Source organism: Sus scrofa, chromosome 16, assembly GCF_054392235.1.
Source record: "Sus scrofa isolate SSC_HxYL_T2T_F1_AM1 chromosome 16, Sscrofa_HxYL_maternal_Yorkshire_Landrace_v2.0, whole genome shotgun sequence".
Taxonomy (NCBI): Eukaryota; Metazoa; Chordata; class Mammalia; order Artiodactyla; family Suidae; genus Sus; species Sus scrofa.
Window position 1 is genome coordinate 78,132,267 of NC_139398.1, and position 26,191 is coordinate 78,158,457.

Below are 26,191 nucleotides of genomic sequence, written 5' to 3' on the forward strand. Positions count from 1 at the left end.
TTCCAAGGAGAAGAATTGTTTATCTTCAGCCTATAACCACGCGGCTATTTTGGCTCTTGGGAAGAGAAATGAATAAAATATTAAAAAATTAACAGTGTTTTGGGAGGACCATCTACCAGACATGGCTGCATCCTCTCAGGGTGGGGCACTCATGGCAGATTTATATTCAGCATCTTCCTAACAATTGTAAACCAGTGGCCTGGTTTCACCGAGAGGTAATAACACTGGGCTTCCAGGCAATGTGCTTCTGGGAAGGGCTCTAGGACCAAGAAGGAGCAGGCCCCAAGGATGCAGGGCCTGTGCTGGGAGAGAGCCTGGCTTTGGGAATGCAGAGGAACACACCCCAAACCCTGCCACTCTCTAAACAAAGATGTGCAGTGTCATTTTGTCTGACTTTCTGGAAGGACAAGTCAGAATTTTTACTGACATGGTAAAGTCAGGCTAAGCATGGTGGGTCTGCTCCAGCTCTGGGTTCCAGTCATCTGTCACCTCCTAGCTGAATAAGCATAGCATGCTACTTAACCTCTCTGAGCCATTTCCTTATCTGTAAAAGGGTGATGATTAATAACAGGCCCTGACCTCAGTGATTTATTCTGAAGATTATATAACATTACAGCACGTGGAATGCTTAGCTCAACTGCAAGCACACAGCAAGCACTCAAGAAATCTTAGCTAGTTGCATGGCCTCTTTTCAAGAGGGCACAGGGGTGAATTAAACATTGCAATAGCTCACCCACAGAAAAGGAAGGCATTGTAATTATCACATCAACAGATCTTTCATATTGATTCCCCCAGTCACAGCTCCCCTGCAGGTTCCAGGGGACAGGTGTTATTTTTGCTGTTTCTTTTTTCCTTTTCTTTTTTTGTCTCTTTAGGGCTACACCCTTGGCATAGAGTGTGTGTGTGTGGGGGGGGGGGTTCCCAGGCCAGGGGTTGAATTGGAGCTACAGCTGCCAGCCTACATCATAGCTCTCAGCAACACCAGATCCTTAACCCACTGAGAAGGCCAGGGACCAAACCTGCATCCTCATGGATACTAGACAGATTCGTCTCCACTGTGCTGCAATGGGAACTCTCTTAAAGAACATTTTGCCTCTTTTTTTTTTTTTTTTTTTTTTTCTTTTTGCTATTTCTTGGGCCGCTCTCACAGCATATGGAGGTTCCCAGGCTAGGGGTCGAATCGGAGCTGGAGCCGCCGGCCTACACCAGAGCCACAGCAACGCGGGATCCGAGCCGTGTCTGCAACCTACACCACAGCTCACGGCAACGCCGGATCATTAACCCACTGAGCAAGGGCAGGGACCGAACCCGCAACCTCATGGTTCCTAGTCAGATTCGTTAACCACTGCGCCACGACGGGAACTCCTTAAAGAACATTTTGAAAGGAAGCTCTGGAAAGTATGTCCTTAGAATACAAAAACTAGAAGTTCCCTGGTGGGCTAGTGGTTAAGGACTTGGCATTGTCTCTGCTGTGGCTTGGGTTTGATCTCTGGCATGAGAACTTCTGTTTGCAGCAAGTGTAACCAAAAAAAGAAAGAAAGAAAGAAAACAGAAACTATACCTCTATCTTTAATACTATTATTGCTAATTAATAGTAATGCAATTGGAGGAACCAAATGAAATGACTTAGTAGTGTTACACTGAATTTTTTTCATGTAAGGATGCTAAAGCAGTATGTCACCTATAAACATGAAGGTGCATACAGTTTTCCAAAACAGAAGACCAGCCTTATAAACTATAACATTATCTAATTCCTTTTCTAACTTCTGCCTGTATATCTGTGGTGATAATATCCCCAAGGATATGGACAATTAATTTGTGCTTATTTAGATAATATATTTCAGTAAAATCTAGCCTGGCTAGTCAGATTTGTTTCTGCTGAGCCACGATGGAATTCCTATTTTTGCTGTTTCTAAGGAGGCACGGCGTTGCCGAGGAGTGAAACCATTCATCCGGGTCACATGGTCAGCTAGTGGCTGAGTGAGGACAGAAATGGGATATCTTGACTCTCAGTTCTATGTTCTTTCTTCTAGACAACACCTACAATTGTACCTTTTTAAAAGGTACCAACCACTTTACTTTTTTGTTTCCCCCAATCTGATTGCTTTTTACTTCCTCAAAAAGAACAAGACTATGCCAAGCTAGAAAAATTGGGTAACTGTCTCCTTTGGATTTCATGAGAGTCCAGGAAAGATTTTCCCTGTCTATAAGTCTCACCAGCTAGAAAGCAATTAAAATAGGTAAATAAAATAAAAATGTAAAATTATAAGTGCACATACATATTTACAGCTGCAAGTAAAATATATGGAGGTAAATATGTATATAGATATGTCAATATAAAAATACATAAAAGAGGAGTTCCCATTGTGGAGCAGCAGAAACCAATCCGACTAGGAACCAGGAGCTTGAGGGTTCAATCCCTGGCCTCTCTCAGTGGGTTGAGGATCCGGTGTTGCTGTGGGCTGGGGTGTGGGTCGCAGATGCGGCTCGGATTCCTCATTGCTGTGGTCGTGGTGGAGTCTGGAGGCTACAGCTCCGAGTGGACCCCTAGCCTGGGAGCCTCCATGTGCTGCGGGTGCGGCCCTGAAGAGACAAAAGACAAAAATAATAAATAAATAAATAAATAAATAAATAAAAGAGAGGTTTAGACTGTCCCCCTTCAAAAATCTTGTGGAGCAGCATTTCACTGAGCAAAGAAAAAAATCCAAACAATTCAGAGGGTAGCCTGCTCTTCCATCCTGGGTGTGAAAGATGGGTGTGTTTGGAGACTGTGTGGGGACCCAAGTTTGCTGTGACAGGACATGGGTCATGGTCTTTCCCCTGTATCTGGGATCCTGTCACACACTGAGGTCAGCTTTGTCACGGGTGTGGGGATCAAGCAAGGACTTGGTGACTTGTGTGAATCTTACTGGACTTCCATAAGGTCCACCAAAAGGGACCAGTCGGCTGATTCTGAGCTGGGAGTGAAGAGTTTTATAGGAACGCTCCACTTAAACGGTCAGACCTCGTGGCTGCAAACCCCATAGTGGTGACTTGGTGCTACCTTTAGAACCTTACCTGTAAAATCTGTATTTTAAAGATTTTAAAATAAAGTCAAGGTGAGGGGCCAGCCTCATAGAGGCAGGTGGAAAGCTATACAAGGTGGCGGCACGGGGGGTCTGGGCCATGGAGTGTAGGAGTAAGAACTCATAAGAACTCGACACATTTCTGCAGCCTTAGAAGTTATCACCAATATCACAGTACCCAACAGAACTCAACAGATACCTCACGCACTGCCAGAATGAGCCGAGTGCCGGAAGAGACCTAAGGAAGCGGTAACCCCCTTAAGAAGACTTTCTGACTCCCCTACCTGCTATCTGAATATACTTTCTCCCCTGGTGCTCACTGAACCCAGTGTGCTCCCTCTTTATTGCTCTATTAACCATGAAATAATAACTGTACCATGTGCTCTCTCCTACCCTAAAAGATAAACTCCTTGAGGACAGGAGCTGTGTCCAACACCCAAGTCCTTGCACAATGCCCCACACACATTTGTAGCTAAAATAAAGATCTGAGCCAAGAACAGATAACCAATGATCCCAACATCAAGAAAGGCATTGCTATGTCCAAGATGCCAGCTTCTTAAAAGTGGGGAAGGAGGACAAGGAACATAAAAAGAAGAAAGCTCTTTATATTTTAAAAAGAACTCCTTCGAAGCAGTTCACATATCTAACACCAGAGCACTTAGAGTAAAGCTTCAGTACTTGTGAACAGTTATCTATGAAATAAAAATCTCTTTCCTCCATCACTGTATGTCCTGGTTTTACTTATCTTTCAAGGTGTCTCCCCTCTATGATGTGACTGCTCCTTCTTTGGAACTCCCAAAGCTTACTAGCACAGCGTTGGTGAGTGTGTAAAATTGGAGCCCTCATACAAGCTGGTATGAACGTACACTGTGCAGCAACTTTGCAAAACGGTCTGGCAGTTCCTGGAATTTTAAAATGTAGAGTTATCACATGACCCAGCAACTCCACACCTAGGTATATTAGCAGTGCCTACCTCTCTTCTGACACTGTCTGCCTCAAAATGGTCCCAAGTATGGTTACTTCCTCTTCTCATGCCAGCGCAAATCTTGCTCATTGATAACCTCTCTATTTCTCAATGAGTCCACAGGTAGCCTCAGAATCCTGCTCATGAAACGCAAAACTCCAAGTGGGCACTAGCACTCCATCTGAGATTGCCTATAAACTAAAACATATGTGCCATCCCTAGAGCAGAATGATGCATGTGTGTGCAAGCTCTGTGAGGTCAGGGACCATCTCTTACCCATCGCTGAAAACCTTGGAGATCTTGGCAGGATGCTGAGGAAAGATAAAGCACAGAGGAAGTATCTGAAGAAAGAACATATCAACACACTTGACCCTGCAACCACAGGAGGAATGAGACGACCTGTAGTGGGCATGCCTTCATTTCTGGTTTCCCTTTCCTTCTCCTTCACTATTAATAACAGATAATTTAAATCAACATGGAACACACAGTCATATCCATAAACTGCCTGTACAATTATTTACTTAACATTTTTTCTAAACGGACTTTTTGGTTCCACTTTATAAATATATTTCAGAATGAAGCTTATTTTTACTTAACATTTTTTTCTAAACAGACTTTTTGGTTCCACATTATAAATATATTTCAGAAGGAAGCTTTATATCATAATCACTAGTAGAGAACTGTTATCACTTGCCATAAACAGAGGGAAACAACAGAAAATAAAAGACACAGAAAACAAACACAGGTCTGAGTGTTATCTGTAAATCATCTCACGTCCGCCAAAACGCTCACTAGAGGTGGCTGAGCATGGTGGTGAACCAGTGTTAGAGTCCTGACTCTGCTACTACTCAGCTGTGTGACCTTGGGAAAGTTGACCCTGGGAACAAAATGTTTCTGAACCTCACTTGCTTCATTTTTCATATGAGAAATAATAATGGTTCCTACCTCATATGCTTTGAAAATCAAATAAGTTAATCCATGTAAATAGCTTGATAACAGGTAGAAAATGCTCTATAAAAGTTAGTCCCACAACAAAACCAAACCCAGCAACATATAAAAAGAATTATACATCAAGGGCAAGTGAATTCACGCTGGAATGTAAGACTGGTATAACATTAACGTATGAAAATCAATTAATGTGATAAACCATATCAATGCAATAAAGGACAAATCCCACAGGATCATCTCAACTCATGCAGAAAAAGCATTTCACAAAACTCACACTCTTTCAGGATAAAAACACTCAACCAACTACGAACAGAAGAGAACTTTCTCAAACTGATGAAGGGCAGCGACAAAAACACCTGCAGCCAACATCAGACTTGATGGGAGACTAAATCCGTTCCCCTTAAGAGTAAAAAGACAAACAGGTCCGCTCTCTCCATTTCTAATCAACACTGCACTGGAGATTCTAACTAGGGTTTTAGAACAATTAGGAAAGACAATGAAATAAATGATATCTAAATTAGAAAGGAAGAAGTAAAACTATCTCTGTTTGAAGACGACATGATCTTATATGTAGAAAATTCAACAAAAAATCCACTAGAAAACTATCAGAATGAATAAACATGTCCAGCAAGGTTGATAATGTCAACATATAAAAATCCATTGCATCTTAATCATTAGCAACACTCACTATAAAATGAAAATTGGGAAGTTCCCGTTGTGGCTCAGCAGTACAGTAATGAATCTGACTAGTATTCATGAAGACGGGGGTTTGATCACTGGCCTCGCTCAGCAGGTTAAGGACCTGGTGTTGCCATGAGCTGCAGTGTAGGTCAAAGATGAGGCTCAGATCTGGTGTTGCTGTGGCTGTGGCGTAGGCCAGCAGCTGCAGCTCCAATTAGACCCCTAGCCTGGGAACTTCCATATGCTGTGGGTACAACCCTAAAAAGCCAAAAAAAATTTTTTTTAATTAAAATAAATAAAGTGAAATTGGGAAAACAATTCTACATATAATAGCATTGAAAATAATACCAACCTTAGGACTAAATTTAGCAAAAAGTATTCGTTTACTTTGAAGACTATAAAATACTGTTGAAAAAAAAATTAAAGACAGCCCAAATAAATGAAAAGATACCCCACTTTCATAGACTGGAAGACATTGTTAAGGTGGCAATATTTCCCAAACTGACACAGACCCAACTCGATCCCTATCCACATCCTAGCAAGCTTCTGTGCAGAACTGACAAGCTAGTCCTAAAATTCATACAGAAATTCAAAGGACCCACCGAGAATGGCCAAAACAATCTTCGAAAAGAACAAAATTGGAGAACATGCATTTTTTTTTTATTTAAAAACTTACTACAATGTCATCATAATCATGTGATGCTGTCATAAGGACAGACATATGGATCAATGAAACAGAATTGAGAAAGAGAATAAACCATCAAATTTATGGTCAACTGATTTTTGAGAAGGGTACCAGGAAAATTCAATGGGGAAAAAAAAATACTCTTTTCAACAAATGGTGCTGGGACAACTGGACATCTGCATGTAAAAGAATGAAGTTCAACCTCTCCCTCAAATCATATCACAAACTAACTCAAAGTGGATCAAAGACCTAAAACTATAAAGCTTTTAGAAAAAAAAGGCATAAATCTTTGCGACTTTGGAATATGCATGATACCAAAAGTGCGAGCAATGAAACAATAGCTAAAACTACATATCATTAAAATTAAACTTAAAACTTTTGTAATTCAAAGGACATCAGAAGACAATGAAAAGGCAATCCACAGAATGGGAGAAAATATTTGGAAATCATATATCTGTTAAGTTATGCTGAATATATAAAGAACTCTTATAATTCAATAATATAGACAGCCCAATTTAAACAATTAGCCAAGGATCTGAACTGACTTTTCTCCAAAGAAGATAGACAAATGGCCACGAGTCACATAAAAAAGATGATTATTATCCCTAGTCATTAGGGAAATAAAATCAAAATCAAAATGCGCTATTACTTCATGTGCACTAGAATGGTTATAATCAAAAAGATAGATGATTACAAGTGTTGGTGAGGGAAATTTGAACACTTATTCATCACTGGTAGGAATGTAAAATAGTGCAGCCACTTTGAAAAAGTTTGGCAGTCCCCCCACATTTTAAATGCAGAGTTACCATATAACCTACCTCAGTAACCACACCTAGGTATATTCCAAAGAGAAATGAAAACATATATTCAAAAAAAACATATATTCAAAGTTTCTGCACAGCAAAGGAAACCCTAAACAAAGCGAAAAGACAACCCACAGAATGGGAGAAAATCTTTGCAAGTGAATAGACTGACAAGGGATTAATCTCCAAAATTTATAAACAACTTCTGCAGCTCCATACCAAAAAAACAAACAACCCCATCAAAAAATGGACGGAAGATCTAAACAGACAGTTCTCCAAAAAAACATACAGATGGCCAAAAAACACATGAAAAGATGTTCAACATCACTCATTATTAGAGAAATGCAAATCAAAACCACAATGAGGTACCACCTTACACCAGCCAGAATGGCCATCATCCAAAAGTCTACAAACAATAAGTGCTAGAGAGGGTGTGGAGAAAAAGGAACCCTAGTACACTGTTGGTGGGATTGTAAAGTGGTGCAACCACTGTGGAAAGCAGTATGGAGATGCCTCAGAAAACTGAATATAGAACTATCATTTGATCCAGCAATCCCACTCCTGGGCATCTATCCAGAGAAAACCACGACTCACAAAGACACATGTACTCCAGTGTTCATTGCAGCACTATTTACAATAGCCAAGACATGGAAACAACCTAAATGTCCATTGACAGAGGAGTGGCTCAAGAAGAGGTGGTACATATACACAATGGAATATGACTCAGCCATTCAAAGGAATGAAATACCAGCATTTTTAGCAACATGGATGGACCTAGAAACTATCATGCTAAGTGAAGTCAGCCATACAATGAGACACCAACATCCAATGCTTTCACAGACATGTGGAATCCGAAAAAAGGACAGACGGAACTTCTTTGCAGAACAGATGCTGACTCACAGACACTGAAAAACTTATGGTCTCCGGAGGAGACAGTTTTGGGGGGTGGGGGAATATGCTTGGACTGTGGGATGGAAATCCTGTGAAATCAATTGTTATGATCATTATACAACTACAGATGTGATAAATTCATTTGAGTAATAAAAAAAACCCACCCCTGTACATGAATATTTACAGTAGCATTATTTGCCAAAAAAAAAAAAGAATGGAATTTTCCAAAAAAATGGAAACATCTCAAATGTTCATCAACTGAAGAATGGATGAATAACATACAGTATATCCACACCCTGGAATATTATTCAGCCACAAAAAGGAATGAATTATGGATACACACTATACTTTGAAAATATCATACTAAGTGAAATAAGCACAATATGCTTTTTTAAGGAAATGTCCAGAATAGGCAAATGTATAGATTAATCTATAAGGCAGATTAGACTTGGAGTAGAGATTGGGGGGAATTGGTGGTGTTGCTAAAAGGCATGAGGTTTTTTTTCTGGGGTGATAAGTAAGTTATAAAAATTAATCTTGATGATAGTTGTACAACTTTGGGCATATCAAAAAATCAATGGACTGGGAATTCTCTTGGGACAGAGCAGTTTAAAGATCCATCGTTGCCACTGCAGTGGCTTGGGTTGCTGCTATGGCATGGGTTTGATCCCTGGTCCGGGGACTTATACAAGCTGCAGCCAAAAAAATAAATAAATAAATAAAAAATAAATCACTGAACCATATGCTTTAAATGAGTGAACTGAATAGTATGTGAGCTATGTATCAATCATGCTCTTACCAAAAAGGTCAGTATTTGTATGACTCCTTTGGGAGAACTTTGGGTAGACAGCATAAGCAGGAGTGACACGAAAAGAGATGGAGCTGGAATAGGAGCTTGGAGACTTGGGGGAACTGTGACGCTCCCTGCACTGAATAAAAATGAACAGGGGAGAAAAAAAGAGCAAGAGATGCAGCCACACTACCCCAGGGAGCAGCCCTCTGGTCAGAGGCAGGGTGAGCGGACAACCATGAGGCAGGGCCCAAATCGGGCCCCTCCCCTGCCTGTTCTTTTGGCTCTGCCACCTGTCAGGGCCTGGGACTGTTCCATCCAGGAGAAGAGACTCCTCAGACAGAAAAATCTCTGGGGTGAGGGAGAGTGAGCTCTGAGGTTCAGAATGAGGACAAGATGGACCTCTAGCCTCCTACCTGAGCGCTCTTTCAACCATGAGCCCCCTGAGGTCAAGAGACAAGGGGACTTGGGCAGGGCCCCTTGTCTAGTTAGGGGCAGAGCTAGGCTAACACTGCAACTTCCTGGGGAGACAAGAAGACCTGACACAATACTTGATACCTGATAGGACAGTGCTGCAAAAGAAAAAGAGAAGTATCAGACAGACGGGACGGAGGGCAGGAGGGAGGGTTCCAATTCTGCAATAAAACAAAAATTCATGTAAGAAAGGAAATACAATCCAAGGGCAATACTTGGCTCTCTAGTGGTTATCAATTACATGTCTGAATAACGGTGCCACTTTAAACATGATTTAGGTAAGACAGAGCTCTTACTATCTTGGGAGATGAGGACAGGGGAGGAAGGGGGCTGGTGTCAGAAAGTGCAATCTTTGTCCGTCACAGCAGGAAGTACACAGACAATGCACCGCCTAGATAAATCAAGAAGCAGCAGCGTAAGCATATCATTGAGAGATCTGGAGGCAACTACTTGAAGAAACGGTGAGTTAAAAGCAGCGGCCTCTAAAGGAGGTGGATGCTGGATGGTTGTTTTTCATTACAAGTGATTGTTTTAAGCATATGCATGTATTGTTTTGATCAAAATTTTAAACTTTACTTTAAAAGACAAGAACCCGAGGCTTCCTTGCTGGCAGTTGGACATCTGGCCAGTCCACAGCACTGTCTTGTGCTGTGTAAGTCCCTCCCTGTGGGTCTCCTGGGCCCAGAGGCCCTGTCACCTGCAGCTTCTCTCCACACAGGAGACCTGAGTCAGAGCAGAGGAGTCCAAGTCAGCCTCAGCCTGGGTCTCTGGAGAAGCCTCCCCTCCCCTTTGTCTACAGCAAAGAAAAAGATCCTAGTGGGGCTCAAGGGCTTGCCACGGCTTTCGTCATTTCACTCAGCTGCTTCCTGTGCTGCCAGGGTCGAGGGGGCCTTTCCGTTGATAACCCAACCAGGCAGATCCTATGCTCTCAGGAGGGGAGGTCACGCCACCGAAGGTAGCTTGCTGATTTGCTCCCACGGGGCCTGTGACAGGACACCACAGGCAGGGTGCCAACGTGACTTGTGGATGGGGAGAGGAGTTGCCTCTCCGAAGCACCTGCTAAAACCCAGAAAGGGAAGCCACCACATCTGCTGTGGAAACAAAGAGTGAGACTTCAGTTCAGCCAACGGCTCGGAGCATGCAAACCTCACCTTCTCAGATGTGAAATTACAACTTGAACGTGGCTCAGTCTGAAGGCCAACATGGGCCTTCCAGCCACGTTTTCACTCACCCTACAAGCACAATTTCCCTGTCTGTAAAATCTGGAGGTTGGCCTGGCAGTGGTTCTCAACCATGATGGTAAAACCTTGGTTGTAAAGGTTATTGTGGTAACTTGTCCTAATTTACAGTTTAAGAAAGGAGGTTTGCAAATAAGCTGCTTTTTATTACATATGAAGAAGGGCTCTCCCACGATATAATTGCTTGAATGTTCATCTCTTTTCTTGACAGGGAGAAAATAGGATAAAGTTGGGGAAGGGACTGGCCATTGGGTGTGATGCTGGGATAAGAGGCTTAGACTGCCCACCAAATGTATTAGAGAAAAAAACAAAGGAAAACCCCATACAGTTAGTTAGGAATCACTGAGCTCAGGGCCCTTCCAACTCAAAAGCAAATGACTGCGACTTCAGACTGGACACTCCATCCAAAGGGCTCCCTTGGACATTATGCTTCCCAACACGGCCTGTCCACTCTGGCCAGGGAATTTAGGGTGCCATAAACCTGCCTATGGACATTCTTGCCTTGTGCCTTTGCTCAAATTCTCTCCATTCCCTCGTGCACAGTCTCCTCCCCTTCTCATATCCTACTCTTGACCATGGCCATGGCCCACTTCAAGACAGCCCTCCTCGATGAAGGTCTAATCAGCTGGACCCTACCACAACCTTCATTTCTTGGAGTCTTATAGCTCTCACACTCTGCAGTCCATAATTTCCTACTGCATTAGAAACCGCTTTCTATTTTACTAATTCCTTGGCTCACCAGAAAGGACAAGGATATTCATCTTTTGCGGGGTTGACCCACAGCAAGTAACACAGAGCTGGGCACATACTAGGCCTTAACTTGCTTAGTTGACGCTTGACGATCCTGCTGTATAGCACTGGGAACGATATTTGTCCCTTATGCTGGAGCATGATGGAGGATAATGTGAGAAAAAGAATGTCTCTATGTATGTGTGCCTGGGTCACCTTGCTGTACTGTAGAAAATTGACAGAACACGGTAAACCAGCTATAAGGAAAAAATAAAAATCATTTAAAAAAAACACTTCATGAACGATTTGTTGAATGCAAGAGCCAATGGCCAAAATATATGTCTTCTGGTTGAAAAAAAAAAATTTTTTTAAACATTATGGTCCCTCCAGGGCCCATATCTAAATCAGCCTTATTACTATAGGAATCTGAGGAGATATCTTTAGAAAATTCTTCTGGAGTTCCCGTCGTGGCGCAGTGGTTAATGAATCCGACTAGGAACCATGAGGTTGCGGGTTCGGTCCCTGCCCTTGCTCAGTGGGTTAAGGATCCGGCGTTGCCGTGAGCTGTGGCGTAGGTTGCAGACGCGGCTCGGATCCCACGTTGCTGTGGCTCTGGCGTAGGCCGGTGGCTACAGCTCCGATTCAACCCCTAGCCTGGGAACCTCCATATGCCGCGGGAGCGGCCCAAGAAATAGCAACAACAACAACAACAAAAAGACCAAAAAAAAAAAAAAAAAAGAAAGAAAGAAAATTCTTCTGTCACACAGTTTCCACCTCAAACCATAAAAAGCAGAACCTCATTTCTCTTTTCCACATGAAGGTACAGCGTGAAGGGTTTGACCCCTGGTTTTGAATTCTTGTCTCACCATGCATACCTTGCCAGCATCAGTCTTAAGATAGCACGTTTTAAAAGCACGAAAAGAAAATCACTCTCAGGTGTTCCTTCAGTTAAGACCGAGTTACTGAGTGTCTTCGATGAGGGTCAGCCCTGCAGATTCTCTCTGACCTCAGCTGGGCCTTCACTAGACAATCCTCTCATTCATCCCCAGTTGATTTCTTATTCCACCCACAGAGGCAGCTGTTCCAAACCTCCGGACGTTTCCTGCACTTTCCTACCCAGTCCACTACCTTTACTTTCTGCACAGGACCTCATCTTCTGCCGTATTTGGAAGACAGAGACCACACACCACGGACACACTACACACACCCCCTCTGTTCCGCGAAGAGATTAACATTGGAGAACCACGGCTCTCTGATGGCCTAATGATAATGCAAACACAAACTCAAAGGGCCTATTGATGGAATCATCGCTGGGTCTTTCTCGGGCCTCTCTCCAGAAGGTCATGTTTACTATCCTCTCTCCTCGTACTGCTTCTGAGTTGTCGAAAGTCTTTCAAAATGCCACTCGGTCAGAAGGAGCCCCCCAAATTCTGCCTGAACCCAAGCTCCACCTTCTCAAAATGATTTCTTTCAAGAATCCGCACCCAATTAGTTTTTGCTTTCTGTGGCCAGGGTCCAAGAAGTATGGCCCAACGGTGGTCCCTGAGGCACATCCCAACACAGTCCCCTGCATGGCGGCCATGGCTACGGAGCAGCCCCCGACCTCTTTGCATCCTGGGAGGGATCCCACACCCACTGACCGAATTCTGAAATGCCTTTGTACAGACAAAGCCATCCAGAGGCCTTGACAGAAATTGTGAATCACAAAGTGCCTTTCAGTTTCTCTTTCTGCTGGCTCGATGGTACAGAGAGGCCACGGATTTGTCTTCTTAAATTGACACACAATATATAATTAATAAATTGTTCCTTTAGGAATGGAGGGCGGCCATCCAAAGGAGCCATGCATTCAGGAACCTCCTCCCCTCCTCTGTTTCCAGCGCCTTTTCTCCTCAGACTGGGATTTAGAGACATTATCTCATCTGTGGGCTCCTGTGGCAACAGGTAGGTGACAAGCTGGGCAGGCTGCTTTCGGTTCCCCATTTTCAAACTCAGAGAGGTAGTGGCTGGTTTAAAGGCACACAGCAAGTCAGGGATAAATCTGGTGTCCAAAGACCACCGGACTGCTCTGCTTGGGAAGCGAAGCGTGCCCTTGATGTTTTTGGTTGGGTTGCAAAATGCTGAACGGATGCAAAGGAAGAGGTGCTTCCTGATCCCTGTGTCGAAATGTGAGAACTACCTCTGGACTGCTGCTGAGCATACCCTCTCCCCCTTCTCTCTGCCCTCAGCTATGCCACCTTCCTGTGCTTCTCCAAAGCATTTCCTGGCTGAAGCCCTTGCAGACATCACATCTCAGCATGCTTTCCCTTGGTTACCTTTGGCAGGTAAACCTGGGGCCAGGTTTCTTGGTCACAAAGACCAACTCCACTGGGAAAAGCACATCCAGGAAAGCACTGGAGGCAGAGGGTTGGTAAGAACTCTGGGTTGGCTAAACCTCCTTCCCCCAAACTGGGGCACATCCAGGAACTCCTGTGCCTCCTCACCCTCAGCAATGAAGACTTACACCAGCCAACTCACAGGCATGCTGTTCCTGGACACAGACACCAGCAATGAGGCATCTGCTGGGCGACCAGGGTGGAACCTTCACTGTGGGAGGCCCTCTAAGGCCATGAAATCCTTTAGCAGAGTCAACAACACACACACACACACACACAAAGAATCTGTCTTCTTAAATTGACACACAATATACAAGGTGACATGAGCCACATTCTTCATGATTATGTAATTAATGCATTATAACAATAAACACATAAATATAATAGTACACACTATGTGCTAGGCACTTTGCGGCATCCCTTATTTAATAAGAGCATCCTTCCCCACCACTGATGGCACAGGTGTCTCTGCTCAAGGTAACTGCATGCTCCGCCCCCCCTTGCCCCATCTCCACGACTAATGCAGGATCCATCCTCTGGACCCTAGACTTGGCTTTGCTCCTCAGGACAATAAGACCCGAGGCCTTTTACAAAGGCTCCAGTGAGGGGACTGCTGTCTGGTTTCGTCAACTACAAGTGAATAATTAATACATGCCAGTAAAGAAATAGACTCATTGTTATGGTGGCCACATGGAGGCTATAAAAGGCCATTTTGCGCAGCTCTGGGCGGAACCCTGGGACCAACAGTGGCCAAGAGAAACCTCTTTGAGAGTATAGGCTGATCCTCAAATGTGGGGACTGGAGCTCTCGGCACTATTTTCCAGGAGTGCTGTTCCCAATGCTAATTAGCTGTTGCCTATTCATCACCTAATTCGCCTTGCCACTCAGTGACAGCAGCAGAGGCCCACTGCATGCCCGAGAGGGCACAATATTTCAGATAGGACATGTACTATTCCCCCAAGATCCTTTTCCAGTCTTTAAATTCTTGTCTACTTTCTTCTCTGCGCCAGACTCTGATTGGCTTTGAGTAAAACTCTCCTATCCTGGTGGACTTCATATCCCACTCTCGGTCTAATGCCTACAAGTTTTTCCTTTTCCATTTCCAGCAGGTACTGAACAAGGCAGGCCTGGGTGCCTACAGAACCAGTCAGAACTGGCCAGGAAATATAATAAAGAAGCTTAGTGAACAGCACGCTAATGCCCCCAGCCAGAGGCTCAGCCTGCAGAACTAGCCAGGGGAACTGGCTTTGAGAGCAACAACACACTCTTCTTGTGGCCTAGTAGCTGCTCTGGCAGATGGCAGCCAGTGTCAACAAGTAACTCTCTATAGGTTTCACCTCTTCCAAGTAGACACTGAGTGCTCAACAATGCCTTCTAGTGACAGTAACCCCTGACCAGTTACACACACACACACAGACACACACACTACTCCTATGGTATTTCTGCCCTTAAGGCCAAAGCTGCCCTTGCAGCAAGCAAACAGCACTGACAGCTGCTAAAAGCTGTCATTTCAGTGAGCTGTTCCCCAAAATTGCGACCCAGTTCCCCACTCCCACTTCCAGCCCACTGCCTGAAATTCCACCGTTAGAGATATGAAATATTATTTACTAAAAGCTTTGTTTCCCATTAAAATGCCTCTAAGCCTCTGTTTCCTTTCTGGTCAAATGACTTCTAAAGCACCTGCTCTGCGTCTAATGGGAAATTTGTTTGTATTTGGCTCTTTGAGGATAAATGCCTTCACTGGCTCCTTTCTTGAAAACAATTTCTGGCACAGGAGAATAGGGTGGGGGTGGGGGTGGGGGTGGAGAACAGGGCACTGTGTGGAAGCAGAGGTGAGCGGTCTCAGGAGGGATCGCAGAGAAGCTCTGATGGAGAAAACAACTTTCAAGGCCTTCACCACCCTGTCCAGGGATATGGACCTAGATTTTTGCCCTCCAGCAGCTATAATCTTCACAGCTGCCAGCATGGCTTGCAACAGCGCCTGTGCCCAAGAGTAAGGTAAGATCGACGGCCTCCCCACACCCCTCCTTTTCCCCCCTACCCACCCCCGTGCGCAAAAGTGACAGAGTCAGGAGGTGGGAAGGGAGAGGTGGGAACCAGCACTCTCCTGATTGCCCCTCATGCCTGCAGGGCTACCCCAGCCTTTCTGACCATGCCTCGAAGGCACAAGTGCCCAGAAGCCCACAGGAAAATAACCTTGTCCCTTTCTGGGCCCCGCTGTAAGGGGAGCTGAAGGCCCATCCATCAGTCCTTGGTGAGTCGCACTGCTATGGTGGGGAAACTAGACAGGCAGAGGTCAAAGTCAGATTCCCTGGGCTGAGCAGGGTACCTGGGCAGTCTCGGTGTCCTTCTCTGTCAGGTTTTCCAGACAGAACCTACTCCAGACCATGCTTCCCGCCCCCACCCCCACTGCCACACGGAGAACTGCCCTTGTATACCTTTTCAGATGATGCATACCCCTGGAGGGAGGCGGCTGTCCTGCAACGCAGAAGCCACTACAGAGCTAAATAAAACCCAACCTTTCCCCCAGGAATCAGACCACTCTTTCCCTTCCCCCCACCTCCTCCCCGCCCCCAGCCAGCCAGAGGGAGAGGATGCTAGGCCAGAAGGCTTCAAAGCGGGTCAGGCCTGCCTCCTCGCTCATTAAAGCCCCCCACCCCGAAACAACGCTGCGGAGACCCCTGCTCCACCCATCTCACGTTCACTACAGGGCGCGCTGCGTCCAAGGCGGCTGCCAGGCGGGCCCAGGCGGCTCTAGCTGGCCCTGGGGGAGGTGATGGTAGCTACAGCGGCAGAGGCGGCAGCAGAGGCGGTGGCCGGCGCTCTGCGGTACCTGGGCGCCGGGAGGTCGCCACCGCCGGCCTCGCGGCCGCTGCAGGTGCTTCAGATGCTCGACAGGAGCGCCGCTTCCTCCCAGGCGGGTGGCTTCGGCCCAGGCCGCGCACCTGCTGCTGCTGCCACCGCCACCGCGCCTCAGCTTCTCCATGCGTCGGTGCCTCCCCGAAGGCGGTCCGCGCCTCAGGCACTAGGGTGGGCCAAAGGGGGCAGCGGGCTGTGCTGGGCCCGAGGCCCGGCCTCTGGGAGCTTCTTGGGGCCCCCAGGCCGGGCTAGCCCGGCCGCCGCGCCGAGCACCCCCACGGCGCTGGGAGAAGGGGTGCGAGCCCCTCGCGCATCTCTACGGCTGCGTCGACATCCCCAGCAGCATCCCGGTCTCCACGCCGGCCCCGAGGCCTGCGAGCGCCGCTTACCTGGGTCTGCAGCAGGTCTAGGGGAGCTGCCCGAGGATACGGCGGGGGCCCCGCGCCGGGGCGCAGGATGCTCTGCCTGGCCCGGCTCGGCGGCCGCCGCGCTTGGGCCCGCCCTCGGCCCCGCCCCTCCATCCGCTGCGGCTCCTCCTCCGTTCCCCGCACCCCGCCCCTTCGCCGCCGCGCCTGTCACACAAAGAGCAGGAAATGGCTGCGGCCAGGGGCTCTGGGTGCGTCCCTCAGCGCGGCTGGCGCATCCCAGACCTGCACCCGGACCTCTCGCCCCAGGAGAGCCAGCTACATCGCTTAGGGAGGATTTTCCCGGGCCCCTCAGACCCAGGAACCACACCTGCAGCTTGTGGGAGGACTGATCCTTTGGGCTCCATTAGGATCTCATTGATCTCACATGATTTCCAAATGCATATTTTTCGAGCACTTCTTTCGTTCCAAGCACCGTGCCAGGAGCCGAGTATGCACTGGGGTATGCAAAAGACAGAGTCTCTGCCCTTCTGGAGCTTATCATCTATCAGGAGATACATGGCATAAATTAACTTGGCAAATGTCCAGTTTCAGCTAAAAGACCGTTTTGTGGAAAAAAAAAAAAAAGAAAAAAAGAAACAGGGTGAAATGGTAGAAAATAAACCTGAGAGTTGGGGAGAGGGCTTCTGCCAATGGAGTCTGATCCCAAATGCTGCTCCTCTGTTCAAGAATACCTACTGGTTCTCTCTTTCACTTCCTTGGTGTGGAATCCCTGAAGCTGCCATCTCTTAAGCAGAGGCCTGCCTCAACTTCATTCAGGAAGAATTAATTGCCTAATGGACAAAAAGGCAAATCCATGATGACGGAAATTAGAGAAGGAATTGAGAGGACAGGCACTTTTCTCTTCAAGACTTATTTGCCATTTAGGGCCCTCCAAAGAAATGGTTCACATTGAAATGCATCCTGGCGGGGCCTCAAACCAGGTGGAAGTCAGACAACACCTAATTCCAACCTTGGGACCCCTGAGCAAGTCACTTCACCACTCTGTTCCTGAGATGCCACCACATCTAAAATGTGGGGAATAATCGTTGCCTTTCCTACTTCACAAGGTAAATGATTTGAAATCATTTGAGATGTTTTAAAGTTAGGGGGTAAAGTCTTGCTACAAGGGAACTTTCCTGAAATATATCTGAGGGGCTTGCAAATGTAAAGTTCATCACTCAGCTCTTCCTATCAAGGGTTATTTATAGAGGAGCCACATTACTCAACACTCAGCAAAGGACTTGTATAAGTCTTTGTCCTCGCTGATCTCACATCCTTTCCCGAGTGCTCAGGATTCATGATCCTTTGTGGTTTGATGTTACATCACTCATTCTAATTTAAATCTCTATTTCAGAAAGGATGACTTATGTATACATATACATTTCTGTCCCTGATGCCATGTGAGAAAGCTGTGGGGGTGTTTGTGGAGGATGGCTTTAAAAAGAGAACTGAGGTTTCCTTTTTTGTGTGTGTCTTTTTAGGGCCCCACCCATGACATGTGAAAGTTCCCAAGCTAGGGGTCAAATCAGAGATGTAGCTGCAGGTCTATGCTACAGCCACAGCAACTCCATATCCAAGCTGCATCTGCAACCTACACCACAGCTCATGGCAATGCTGGATCCTTAACACACTGAGTAAGGCCAGGGATCAAACCCACATGCTCATGGATACTAGTTGGGTTTGTTACTGCTGAACCGCAGCAAGATCCTCCCCCCCCCTTTTTTTTTTTTTTAATTTTTCAACTGTGATCCTTGGGATTTGGGGTGTCAGTGATTACAAGTATTTAACAATGAGAGATTGGATTTTCATTCTAAATGGCATATTATTTCAGATGTTGTAGATTTATGGAAGATGTATTTCTCCCTGTGGCTCCTTCCTTGTCTTTTCACTTTGCAGGAATGTGTTGCTTAAAAAGAACAACAACAGGGAGTTCCTGTTGTGGCTCAATGGTTAACAAATCGGACTAGGAACCATGAGGTTGCGGGTTTGATCCCCGGCCTCGCTCAGCGGGTTAAGGATCCGGTTTTTCCATAAGCTGTGGTGTAGGTCGCAGATGCGGCTCAGATCCTGCGTTGCTGTGCCTGTGGCATAGGCTGGCAGCTTCAGCTCCAATTAGACCCCTAGCCTGGAAACCTCCATATGCCGCAGGATCGGCCCTAGAAAAGGCAAAAAGACAAACAACAACAAAAAGAGACAGTTATGTATATACTGGGTTAGATCTTAGGCAAAAATAATTCACTGCCCCCTTGAATTGTTTGGTTATAAGAGGAAGTAATACGGTCTTGTTGAAACTACTGTGTTAGAAATCTAGAGGTTCGCCTTTTGGTCCGGGTTTTGCAACCAAGTGATGTTAGACAAGTCATTTCACCTCTCTTTCTCCATCTATAAAGGGAAGTAGGTTGGATATACTCAAAGGTCCCTCTGTGGGTAGAAAATTGCATGAGTGAAAACAAAAGACTTGTCCCCGCCATGCTTAATGCCTTTTGCTAACTCCTCACCGCTCTCAGGATGGAGCCAGAACTCCTTACCATGGCTTACAAGGGTCTCCATGATCTGACATCTGCCTCTTCAGTCTCTTCTGCTTCGAGAAAACTCACTGTGCTTCATCTAGGAGTCTTTCATTCCCCAAACTTACTGGGTTCTCTCTTGCACGTGGCCCTGGCACAAGCTGGGCTTTTTTGCTTGGAGTGATCGCTCTTCCTTTCCCTGTCCCTTCCAGACCTTCCCCCCAACAATACTGCCTAACTTCTATTCATCCTTCTGGGATCTGCATAGTTGTCACTGCCTCCATGACCTGTCCATGTTGGGGTTGGGTTAGGGTAGGCTGTCCTTGCATCCATAGCTCCCTGGGCTTCCTCTACCCTACCACTTGTTATGCTGTCTTGTAATTGAGGACACACTTAACCTGCATACCACCATTCAAGCATAAAATCTAAGAGAGCAGAGATGTGTCTTGTTCCCCATTACATTCTCAGAGCCTAGCACATGAGAGGTGTTCTATTATGTGAAATAATACAATTAATCGTAAAAGTGGGTTGAATAAAAATCAAAAGCAAAAGCTTGGTTTACACATTGCCATTCAAATTTGAAGTCATCTGTGTGCTGCTTAGATATCCTTCCTATCCAGCCCCAGGCTGCCCCTTCACCAAGGAGAGGATCATAGCTATCAGGCGAGAATTGCTTTGCCACCTACAAAGCTGTGGGCCACGTGTTATGGTTCCGTATGTGGCAACATTGCCTTGTTTTTAGAAAAGCCCAAAATCAATCACAAAATCTAAGGTTCCATTTAAAATCCATTGGCAGACCCTGCTTCATAGAAACCAAGAGTGGAGCATCTGGAATGGGCATAAGAATTGGTTATGGAGAGAGAAAACATAAGTATTAATATTAATAATGATGGCTAACATTTACCTACTGCACTCTTAGCTAATATTCAAAATTATCCTCTGAGGAGTTCCCGTGGTGGCGCAGTGGTTAACGAATCTGACTGGGAACCATGAGGTTGCAGGTTCGATCCCTTCCCTTGCTCAGTGGGTTAACGATCCGGTGTTGCCGTGAGCTGTGGTGTAGGTCGCAGACGCGGCTCGGATCCTGTGCTGCTGTGGCTCTGGCATAGGCCAGTGGCTATAGCTGCGATTCAACCCCTAGCCTGGGAACCTCCATATGCCGCAGGAGCGGCCCAAGAAATGGCAAAAAAAAAAAAAATTATCCTCTGAGTAAACTATCATTGTTAGCCCCATTTTATAACTGAGGAAACTGAGGCAGATGAAATAACTCGCCCAAGGTCATGAAACCAAAACTCATGATTTTAACCTTTAGCCAAAATTATACATAGCCTCATTTCCCCCCCTCCTAAACCAAATCCATCTTTTCATGAATATGCCATCCTATTCCAAAAACGCATTTAATGCAAGGTATGGAGATACATTATATTTAAATGTTTTTTTAGGGTGTTCCTGTTGTGGTGCAGCAGAAACAAATTCGACTAGTATCCATGAGGATGCAGGTCAATCCCTGGCCTCACTCAGTGGGTCGGGGATCCAGTGTTGCCATGAGCTGTGGTGTAGGTTGCAGATGGGGCTTGGATCCTGAGTTGCTGTGGCTATAGTATAGGCCAGCAGCTGCAGCTCCAATTTGACCCCTAGCCTGGGAACTTCCATGTGTCCCAGGTGTGGCCCTAAAAAGCAAAAAATAAAATAAAATAAAACAAAATAAATGTTTTTAATTGGTAATAATTTTTTTTTTTAAAAAAAGAGGGGAATAGCTGTGAGATGAAGAGGAAATATGAATACTGCAAAAAATATCTTCCTGTGCTACAGGCTTGCTTCATGTGCTAGTAGACTTATGTATTTGATTCATGTAGTTAGCAGGAAAAGAGAAACTTGATGGCCTGTTACACAGTTTACATTATCCACTAGATAAAACCTGACCACTTGTTCAAAATTGCCTCATTTTATACATGAAAGAACTGGGGCCCAGGGAAGATACCAGTTGCCCAAGGCCAGCTGGACTCAGACCTCGGTCTTTCTGTAGGAAACTAGGTTGCCTCTTTCCTTCTTTGAATCTGAAATAATTTGTTTAAAGCATATATTTTAAATTAACATTTATTGGATGTTTTTGGGGTCATTTTCTATACCAAGCAGTGTGTATGGATGTGCTAATTTTATCCTCACAAAATTCTCAGCCCTGTTGTTTTATTGGGGCTGTTTTCCTATTGAGACATTGCAGCTTCTTCCTGGACCATTTGGAAATGCATTCCCGCCCTTCTCTGCTGTCTTTCTCTTTGCTTTCTTTTCTTTTCTTTTCTCTCTCTCTGTCTCTCTGTCTCTCTGTCTCTCTCTCTTCTTTTTTTTTTTTTTTTTTTTTTGTCTTTTTAGGGCTGCACCCACAGCATATGGAAGTTCCCAGGCTAGGGGCTGAATCAGATCTGTAGCTGCCAGCCTAGGCCACAGCCACAGCAATGCCAGATCTGAACTGCATCTGCGACCTACACCACAGGTCATGGCAAGGCCGGATCCTTAACCCATTGAGCAAGGCCAGGGATCAAACCCTTGTCTTCCTGGATATCAGTCAGGTTCGTTACCACTGAGCCATGATGGGAACTCCCTCTTTGCTTTATTCCCATAACTTCTAGAGAACTGGCCTCCCTTGAAGGTCAGATATTTCACATATAACTTGACAGCAAATAACCTTTCATCTTTACTTAAATAAATGCTATGTGCAGTAATTTTGAATAAAAACTGATAAAGACAGTTTGAGCATACTCCAAGCCAGATTTGGAATGCAACAACGTAGCCAAGGTATAGTGAGGTTGGCGCTGCAGTATTCTCAGGGGCTGGCCTTGTGGCCCTATAGTCAACCCCGCAGAATGTTTGGGAGTATCACATTTGGGAACAGACAGGTCTAGCTTCGAGCTACCATTCTGCCACTTCCTAGTTGAGGGGCCATGAATGGTTTTTCTAATTTACCAAGCCCTGAACTGCTCATCTATAAAATTGAGAAGATCATAATTTTTCCTATCTTTTGGGTTCTTGGAAGATTAAATGAAATAGTCAATGTCACACACTAAGCAGAGCCATAATATATGCTCAAGAATAAGAGCTTTTATTGTTTTTATTATTATTACCATGGTTTGAACTTTGGTGTGACCTCTGGGAAGAATGCAGGACTTGGAATAAGATCTAAGCTCTAATCTCACTGGTGATGAGTAGCTCTTCCACCTTAGGCACGCTGTGTTATCACTTCCGCTTTCTGGCACGTGAGATCCCTTCACCCACCCTTCTGCCTTGAAGCTGCTGCAGAGATCAACCATCATCTCTGATGGGAAAGTGCTTTGAGATATACACAAGAGGAAAGCAAACAAATCTTTCTATAGCTTGTCTCAGCTCATAGACATTTGTACTCAAAATGAGTCTGAGAGAATGAAAAAGGATCAGGGACTCTTAGTAGCCCTAGATGGGTGGATACAGGTGTGGGTAGATGTGAACCTGGAGGATGAAGTATCAGAATCCACTCAATTCCTCTAACTGATTCTCCAGTACCTGCTGGCTGTGGGTACCAAGGTTCCCAGCCCTAACATAAAAATAGTGCAAGGGAAGAAGCTGGAATAAGATGTGATTTTGCATGCTGGGTTTGCTGCCTGAAATGTTCTTCCAAATCCCCCTCCCTTAGGAACTGAACTCACATTTTACCCTTGAAGACATAGCTCAAACATCACTTCCTCTGTGAAGCCCTTCTGGATTCCTTAGGTGTTTTCACTCTTCTTTGTGCTCCCACTGGGTTGTGACCCCTGCTCCACCCGATGACCCTGCAACAGCTCTCTGCAATCACAGCTGAGTCTCATTCCGTGGTTATGTCTTATAAAGTTGTCTCACCTACACTAACTTTGTTTCATGCACGTTTCCGTTCAAAAACATCTTGTTTGTGTGTATTGTAGATTCGTTCACATCAAACTCACAGTCCCTAGCCCTAGAACTCAAGCTGAAGACATTCATCTAACACACACGTTTTCCTTGTAAGATGCGTCACAACCTTCTTGCACTTGCAGAGCACCTCAGCTCTGTGTTTGAGGGCCATTTTAAACAAGAAGATAACCAATAAAAAGGACCGAGGGCAAAAAACTTGGTACAAAATAGATGTCAGAATAGATACTTGTTTATAGTATGAGCTGAAACAAGAAGGCAGGGTCTCGCCTTGTTCCACCTCAGGTGGGAATGTGCACGTAGGATGATGCAAATACTTCACTGCTCTGGGCATGGGCATGTCATGAATGACCGTGAAATTGCTGCAAGAATTGATTTGGGGATTATAAATAAATTTTAGCGAGTAGGGGAAATTACAAGTATAGAACCTGCAAATAAGGAAGATCAACTGTATTTAATTATGTGTTGGACTTTTTTTCTTTTTCTTTTTACTAGCCTGAGGCTTCTTACAGGAAGGTTGGTGTCTGTACTAGATATTTTCTCTTGCTCCTCCAGACACGCTTCATTCTTCTCACTATCCCCTCTGCCCTGGAGAATGACCTCCGTGGACTACTAGGATTTCCTTGTCCTCTGGCTACCAGTGTGTTTGGCCAACAAGAAGCCCCAGTAGTTGAGGGAGGGAAGGGAGGAGAGTGGGGTCAGCGTATTTATTCCACAGCTTCCTCCTTGTGATGCGCCATGGGCTTCCTCTGTCCCTCGCTAAAGGTCCTCTTCTCTCTGTTCCCAGAAGACTCCACTTCCACAATCAAGTGACCACTCCCATGCCTTGGTAACTGCTCCTTGGCCGTTCTTCACCCTTGGTACTACTTCCTATAGTTCTTCTAAACCCGCACTGTGTTAAATAGTCCTTTTTAAATAGGTTCTTCTTGGAGTTCCTGTCATGGCTCAGTGATTAACGAATCCAACTAGGAACCATGAGGTTGCGGGTTCGATCCCTGGCCTTGCTCAGTGGGTTAAGGATCTGGCGTTGTCATGAGCTGTGGTGTAGGTTGCAGACGCAGCTCGGATCCCGTGTTGCTGTGGCTCTGGCATAGGCCGGGGGCTACAGCTCCATTTCAACCCCTAGCCTGGGAATCTCCATATGCCATGGGAAGCAGCCCTAGAAAAGGCAAAAGACAATAAAAAATAAAAAAAAATAGGTTCTTCTTGAATTATCTTAATTTGGCTGTGATGTGTTTGGTCCTCAACTGATAAGCTGTCTTATTCACATGCACCTGACACAGTGCCAAGTAGTAGCAGGTGAATGGTAACAAATGATCTCTAAAACTCCTTATAACATATCCATATGATTCTCTTATCCTGGGAGTCAACGACTCATCTTGACTTGGGAAGAATTGCAGAGTCATTGGAAACAGACGCACACGCACACGCACACACAGTACTGCCACCAAGGGGTGGTTCTGGGAAATGGGCTTTTGCACCAAATTTCTGGCACCTCCCTCAGAGCCACTGTCAATAAATGTCTACTCTAAATGAAAACTTGTGCTCTCTGTTCAAATGGAACTTCAACTCCACCCCCTCTTCCTGATCAGATCATCTTCCTGAGCCCCTCTAACTGGGGGATCCACAGATCTTTCATTCCCTCCCTCTTCCCCCACCCCCCACACGCTGCCTGTCTTGCCGAATGGGGTATGTTCCGCCTTTTCCTAAGTATGGTGGTCTTGTGTGTTGGGAGACTGCAGACACAATGGGATCTGCTGGATAGGTGCTCAGAGAATATCTCTGTTCATCCAACCCACTTGAAAAGTTTCATCTCTGGATCATTTGCCAGTGGAGGTCAAGCCCAGAAGTGGGTCCTACAAAGGACTGTGTAGGACCTGACTACATAGCCATGGGCTTTCTCACCAATAGTCCTCTGGTGCGTGTGCTGGCTCCTGCAGTGGATATGGGCATCTGGTGAACTCAAAGGTAGAGGGAGAGCTCATTACACCAAAACTATAATAACCCCACTTTTATTTCACTGGGATTTTAAAACGGAGGAGAATAGCTGTGCTTTGCTGTCCAACTGTGACTTACGAACTCCAAATTACAATTTCCACATGTCACCCACACAGCAGATGACAGTGAATGCGTATGAACAATAATCTGGTACGAGGAGCAAGGCAAAAATCATCTCCAAATTGGTTTCTCTTCCACCATCTTTGCCTCTGAAATCCACTCACCACAGTGCTGCTGAAATATATATATTTAATGCACATTTGACCTTGTCTCCTTGTTCAATGACATTTTTCTCTTTACAACTAAAGTTCCAACTTTTTGGGTATTTTAAAGTCTAGGCCTTTGTCTAGATGTATAGCCTCGGTAGCAATTTGTCTACCACTTCTGTTATCTTCACCTTTGCTGAGACACCCTGCCACACACACACACAGGCACACACAAACACACACCCCTTATGCTCCAGCAATAGTCATCTGATAATATCTTCTCAATAAGTTTTGTTTCTTCTATCCCTCTACCTGGAAAGTATTTCTCTTATTCCTGCCCATTGACTTGCCTTAAAAAAAAGTCCTGGTTCTTCTTCAAAACTGAGTCAAACATAGTGTCTTCTATGACAGTGCTTCCCAAACCCTATTGTGCATAGGATCAGCTACAGATCTTGTTAAAAGGTAGATTCTCATTCAGTGGGTCTCAGGGTAGAGGCAGAGAGTTTGCATTTCTCACAAGCTAGTCATGCTGCTGTTGCTGGTCTAGGGACCATATACTGAGAAGCAAGATTCTAGGAAGTTTCCATTGACATCACCCTTTGCCTGACAGGTTCCATCACTTTTTCTGAGCTCTTCTCTACTTTGACCTTATTTCTGTT

The 26,191-nt window shown here is 45.3% G+C and overlaps 2 protein-coding genes across 12 annotated transcripts in view; one reads left to right on the forward strand and one right to left on the reverse strand.

Moving 5' to 3' along the window:
• Positions 1 to 16,992, reverse strand: part of CYFIP2 (cytoplasmic FMR1 interacting protein 2) — a 148,657-nt gene extending 131,665 nt beyond the window's left edge. For 6 of the 11 annotated variants that reach the window (XR_014830982.1, XR_014830983.1, XM_021076694.2 and 3 more), the window contains exon 1: positions 16,889 to 16,992. The gene's annotated coding sequence lies outside the window, so the exon portion shown is untranslated. Of the gene's footprint in view, positions 1 to 16,339 lie in introns of all 11 variants that reach the window. The other 5 variants (XM_021076696.2, XM_021076693.2, XM_085001889.1 and 2 more) reach the window with 3 other exon arrangements.
• Positions 16,993 to 17,078: 86 nt separating this feature from the next.
• Positions 17,079 to 26,191, forward strand: part of GARIN3 (golgi associated RAB2B interactor family member 3) — a 100,618-nt gene continuing 91,505 nt past the window's right edge. Inside the window, exon 1 of the mRNA XM_085001911.1 lies at positions 17,079 to 17,973. The gene's annotated coding sequence lies outside the window, so the exon portion shown is untranslated. The remainder of the gene's footprint in view (positions 17,974 to 26,191) is intronic.